Source organism: Apteryx mantelli, chromosome 13 (assembly GCF_036417845.1).
Source record: "Apteryx mantelli isolate bAptMan1 chromosome 13, bAptMan1.hap1, whole genome shotgun sequence".
NCBI classification, from domain to species: Eukaryota; Metazoa; Chordata; class Aves; order Apterygiformes; family Apterygidae; genus Apteryx; species Apteryx mantelli.
The window spans coordinates 5,620,787-5,626,786 of NC_089990.1; the positions used below are offsets into that span (position 1 = coordinate 5,620,787).

The 6,000-nt window shown below is 44.9% G+C and overlaps 1 protein-coding gene across 4 annotated transcripts in view; it reads right to left on the minus strand.

Moving 5' to 3' along the window:
- MBNL3 (muscleblind like splicing regulator 3) overlaps positions 1–5,764 on the minus strand; it is a 96,384-nt gene extending 90,620 nt beyond the window's left edge. For all 4 annotated transcript variants that reach the window (XR_010885508.1, XR_010885509.1, XM_067304009.1 and 1 more), the window contains exon 1: positions 5,711–5,764. The gene's annotated coding sequence lies outside the window, so the exon portion shown is untranslated. The remainder of the gene's footprint in view (positions 1–5,710) is intronic.
- Positions 5,765–6,000: the final 236 nt, after the last annotated feature.

Genomic DNA, 6,000 nt, shown 5'->3' on the forward strand with positions numbered 1-6,000 from the left:
GAGCAAAATCAGGTCTTTACCAAACAGAAATCAGTTGGGGAGAAACAAGGAAACAGACTGCAGGAATAACTCCAAACACTACATCTAGAAAGGTGCGAGTCTTGCAGGGCCGGCATCTGGGTCTTTAGACACTATGGGAATTCCTCTGGTCTCAGTGGAGCGCTCTCAATTTTCGCCAGCCAAATACCTGATTCAGTATAGGCATATTTCGGGAGTTAACTTTGGTTTTACTCATCAACAACAAACCTTGAGAAATTAAGTCAAGCCTCAATTGGCTTAAAGCATAATTGCATCGCTTTTAAATAATAGCTCTGTGTTACTTTGTTTTTTTGAGCTTGTATATTACATCCTAATTATTTTTTCAAGCTTTCCTATGCAGCTACAGGAATAACACAGAAAGACAATACAGACAAGCTAATTTTTAAATCATCACTTAAGTCAAGGAGCTGGAGCTTTAAAAAAGTGCCAGATAGACCCAGGAACCTGCAAGAAAACACACACAAAACTGACAGTCCAACGTCTTTTACTAAAAAAGATAACTCGATGCCAAAGAAATTGGCTTTAAGACTTCAGCAGAACAAACGTTGAATATCATGCATGTAATGCAACAGAAGCTGTCATTTACACAAACAGCATACATTAAACAGAAGCTCAGAATCTGACTTTTTAATTAAAATTCTGTTTTCAGAAAAGCTTATAGTTACTGTTTTTATTAGCTCAAGCACATTTGCCTAAAAGATTTTAAAAGACTACATGCCATGTGTAAAATAAAGTATAACAAGAATTTTGATTTCTGTGGACTTAAAAACACACACACACAACAATAAGCAGCCAAATTATGGTCATTAGTACAACACTGACTTCACAGCACATTTATGCTAGCGTAACTGAAAGCAGAATTTCACCCTACCACACTTCTGGGTAATACGTAAATTTGTATAGAATTGGGGGGGGGGGGGGAAAGAAATGCCCATAAATGTGCACAAGCACATATTTTGCCCATTACAATCTGTGACTTTTACAAGGACATGTGTTTTGTGCCATTGTTTTGCAGTAAAGTACCCTGAGCGCGCACACGAGTACAGTCTCCCACACACAGCAATTTCCAGTCCTACCTCATATTCTTTTAAATCTGTCACCTTCGCATTCCTAAACGCTGCTTTGGCTGAGCAGTTGCATTGTGAGAAAGGAAACTCTTTGCACTCATGTTATCACGCTGCACGAAATTCTCACTGCGCCTGAGAAGCCTCCCAACAAAATCCAAGTTTACCACGCCACAGAAAGAACAATAAAAGGGAGTCCGAAAAGGCAATCAGAAGTGCCGCCAAAATCTGAGCTCTTTCTCAAAAAAAGGCCCTCCCTTAGGAAGCCTGCCAATCAAACCCAATCACGAGGCTGTTTTCAGAGAGTGAATAGAGTTCTTATTGACACAGCTTATGTCTGCAGCACGCAGTCCTCTGCAAGGCTTTCAAGAACAGATCGGATTACACAGGCACATTCTCTCTGATTTTATGCATTCAGAAGCCCTCAGACACAAAATACCAAGCTCTAAAGGCCACCAGTTTTCAGCTCGCTATCAGCATATGTGCTTTTACAAAAAGCACATGCACAGATCTTGGCACCTTCACTTCAGTTCAGGAGGACCTCACCCTTAATGAGCAGGGCGCTGTTACTGAACAGGACAAGCCACAGATTTGCTCCGTGCAAGTTACACAAGACAACTCATTCCCATGGTGAGTCCTTAGCACCAGGATGGAAGGAAGGAAAAAAAAAGTATATAGATATATATCTGCTGACATCATTTAAAATGGGAGAAGATAACAGTGCTCTGGGTAGACAGTCTTTCCTGGAAGCTGGCATGGAAAAACAGGAGGACGCACACCTTTTAAAAGAATACACACTACCGCAGCTTAATAGACATGAAGTGCACAACTGCAGAAGTGTCACAAGCACAAATTCAGGCAAACAAGCTACCCAGGAGCAGTGATTTGCATGCATGTGTGAACCTAGAGAAAGCAAACTAAAAGGATCGGTTTATATAGTTTCTATATTTAGCAGGCACAATGAGGAACTCCATTCCAGGAGCAGACACACGTAGAGGCAAAGTCTGGGGGTACCCACGATGCTGCACTAAAGGTGAACACAGAATTGCAAAATGCTTTGGTATTATAAATGCTCCAGCTTAAAGATCCTGTTTCAGCATGAGATGCAGGCCTGTACTTAAATCATATATCAAATTAGGACCCAAGCATTGCCTTAGAGAAGGATGCATGCACTGCCCAGCGGTCTGAAATATACTGATTAAAAAAAAGTTCAAAAAAACCAACACTCTAACAAGCCAATGCACAAGTAACTGGTTCCCTATCAACTAGAAGGGAACAATTCTTGCATCAGTTCATCCACACAAAACTGAAACTGCTCACTGAAATATTACACATGGCAAACACACAGCATATCACGCAAGTCTGAGATTCAGGGATCTTAAGGGCAAATAATCACTACAGAGTAAATAAAAACATCCTCTCCTTTCCCCTTCCAGGCTGCTATCACTCCCCAACCAAGTGATTCTATCATGTTCTCGCATTTTGTCCTGCTGGGGGCTGGGAGGCTGGACCTGGGCAACCCAAATGCAGGGTGCCATGTCTGTTTGAAGTTGCAGTTCTTCTTTGGTTGCACAGTCGGCCTTTGATTTTGGAATAAAATAAAAGAGCCACAGCTCCTAGGTCTGCCTTTGGAAACTAAGGCCTAGGCAAACTCAGCTTTTCAGCATACAGCCTCCCTCTCAGGGAAGAGCATTGCATTTCTAGTACTCACTTTAGTTTCCACACATGACTTCTAGTGCATTCACGGTCAGAAAAGCCTACTTGTGTAAAGATTGCATATTCTTTCCCAACATGTCTGAGTCACACAGCGGTTTGCTCCACTGCCAAAGCCAAGCTCTCACCACTGGTATGGCAGGGAGTCCTGCTGCAGGCCTCAGTAACTAGATTCTGACTGCAGATTCATAATCATCACCTGTGCCTGCACTAACCACAAAGAAAATCCTGATTTGCTTTCAGGTTCCTGACTAAGCTGCAGGCGCTGGTGACTAGGAAAGCCACGGTTTGACTTGTGCATGGAGAAAGATCCATTTGCAAGACACTAGCAAGGCAGTTTTACAATCAGTTTAAATCATCATAAGCCAGTGCTGCTAACAAGAGCAGCAGTCCAGCTTCAACCTGCTCTGTCCGCACATCCCAGGTCACAACTGTTTGTGTGGCCATGTGGAGAAGTGAACCAGGGAAGCCGTACCAGTTAAAACAAGCATTCTTCTCTTTGCTGTTGTTCTGCAAGGTTACTTTTAACCCATGTGGACGGTGAAGAGACCAGAGCAAAGGCCTGGGAGCAGGACCACTTTGTTCATTGCAGCACCCGCTTCAAAAAAGATTCGGAAGCTATACTGCCAGAGGTAAGAAAGCTAAAACTCCACAATTTGTAGTCACAAGCTTATGCCCCACTCTGATGCTCCTTAAACACACCAGACAGCCCCTCAAAACCTCACTGCTGGGGACAGCCTGAGTGCAAAACACTAAGATACATGCACTCTGTTTTGCTAAGCAGGGACAAGCACAGGAGTAAAGTGCTAGGCCCATAAAATCTAAGAATACCACTTAAGCCTCTTGCAAGCCATTTCCTGACGGACAACCAGGAGGCCAAGCAGGCCACTGCTGCTCACAAAGTGGAACTGGGCATGAAAACCACTAGAAGAGTCATCTACACGGATGCAAAACTGCATCCATTCCTACAGCACCAGGACCCCAGCTAGACAACTGCACAGAGTCCCTGCTCTTCAGTAACCTTCTTGCGGCACATGGCCCAGCACAGGGCGAGGAGGAACAGCAGCGAGGGAAGAGGCCAGTCAGCAGATCCAGTCCCTCACCCTCCCTGAAGACCCCCTCACTCCCCCTTGGTGGAGGGGAAGGGGGTTACAGCACCCAGGGATTTATTTCCTCCCTAACCTTCAGGTCTGCTTTGGACCCCCATCAGTATGTCTCACTTGGAAAATACTAGCAGACTAACAGATATACAGCTATATCCAGACTGAACACATATGTGTTTAAAACAGCCGCTTCTGGGAAGAATAACTGCATCTGAGAACAGACTGCACCTTTTTGCCATAAAGGCATCCCATAATACCTAGAAGCTTCTCTGTAGTCCGTTGTCTTTCAAACAGAAACACTCAAATGCTGAAATAGCTCTCAAACTTTTCTGGGCCATCACTACTCTAAAATGAGTTCATTTAAATATGTACCATGTCTATATATATATTTTTATATATATTTATATATATATACACACACACATCAAGGGGAATTAGCATTTGTAAGAAGGGCTAGTGCCCACACATAACAACATCGCACAGCTTTAAGGTTTGCATGTGTTTAATTGTACTGCCAAGGCTCTGGCAGTGGGGTAGTATAATCCAGAGCAAATCAGGCCTGCTCGATGACACCATGAGGATCTCGCCCCACTGACAGGGAGCGCTGGAAAGACCAAGGCACGTGAGCTCTAGACCAGCGTGGTGACACAATTCTTCTCGGGGTTGGTAGAGGCAGGGAAGTCTTAAGACCAAATTACAGAGTCCTTTAAATCCTTCAGTTGGACAAAGGACTCAAAGCTGAACCCGTAAGTAAGGTCTGTGCCACAGTCCATCCTTTGGGAGTTTTTCCCAGGGCTAAGACACAGAATTAAGACCTTCATTTGTAAATAAAGCTCCAGGGAGCAGGACCGTGCCACGTAAGGCATTGCTTCAACTTGGAGAGTAGCATCATTGCAGCCTCTACGTACTACCTTAAAAGCAAAATAACCCGCAAGGGGGACCCACAGGGGAAAACATCTCTGCAACCCCACAGAAGCTGCTGCATGGAAACTTTAACTGCATTACTTCTGCTACTGCATAATCCCAGAAGAACTAGCTTAATTCAGACTGTTCCAACTCAGACACTCGATAGTTTCAGCATGGTATAGACTATTACCTCGCTCTAATTACAGGATCACATTACATGTCCAACAACTACTATAATTTAGTCTCACTTGATACACCCCACTCAAAATTTCTCATCCCACCTCTTACTTCCATACTTTTTGGCACCTTTTGGCTAAAGGGAGTAACACCTAGCAGCACTTTAGTATCACACACACACACACACACACACACACGAGGGAGGGGGGTAAGGGGGAAGAAGAAAAAAAAAAAGAAAAGAAAAAGATCGCTATTTCCTTGCAGGAATGACGACAGTGACCTTCAGAGTGCAGAATAAACAACAAACTTGTTTTAGGCGAATAACACAGTCACGACACTACGCTGTTCACATGCTCGTCTGTACAAACACATTACAGGATTACTGCTAATAACCATCGCTTCGCAATACCGCAAACTCACACGCTGCTTCCCAAAACAGGTGCTGATCTTGCACCGAGCCTACCCGCACGCGGAAGGAGTTTTTGCAGAAGCAAAAGCTGCAGGATCAGTCCCTCGGAGTACGCCAGTTTCGCTACCTCAAAGGCGGGGGCTGTTCCTCGCAGCAGCACGCATTTTGCCTTTGAGCTCAGAACTGCGTCTACGGCGGCTGCTTGCCGCGAAAGGCAAAGACTCTCCCCCTCGAAGCACAACTGCACGCGAGAGCCTCAGCCGAACGCTAACAGGTCCCTTACTTTCTCCTCGCCTCACCTTATAATCACTTCATGATCTATAGGGGAATATTTTGCTCCCTGAGCAGACGAGCTGTCCGGCCATCGCTCCACAATGATTCAGCAAGGGGGAGGCTCCCCGGCGAAGGCACACCTACCGAGAACTGTCATACCAGCAGGGCTGGGTGAAAATGGGAGAAGTTGCTCTGTCTATCATGGCTGCACTTTCCGAAATGCGTAGCCCTGGCCTGGTAGGGTCGGGAGGGGGTGGGGGTGTCTATCTGCAGACACATGGAAATAATTCATGGAAATATCTAGAGCTTTTAACTA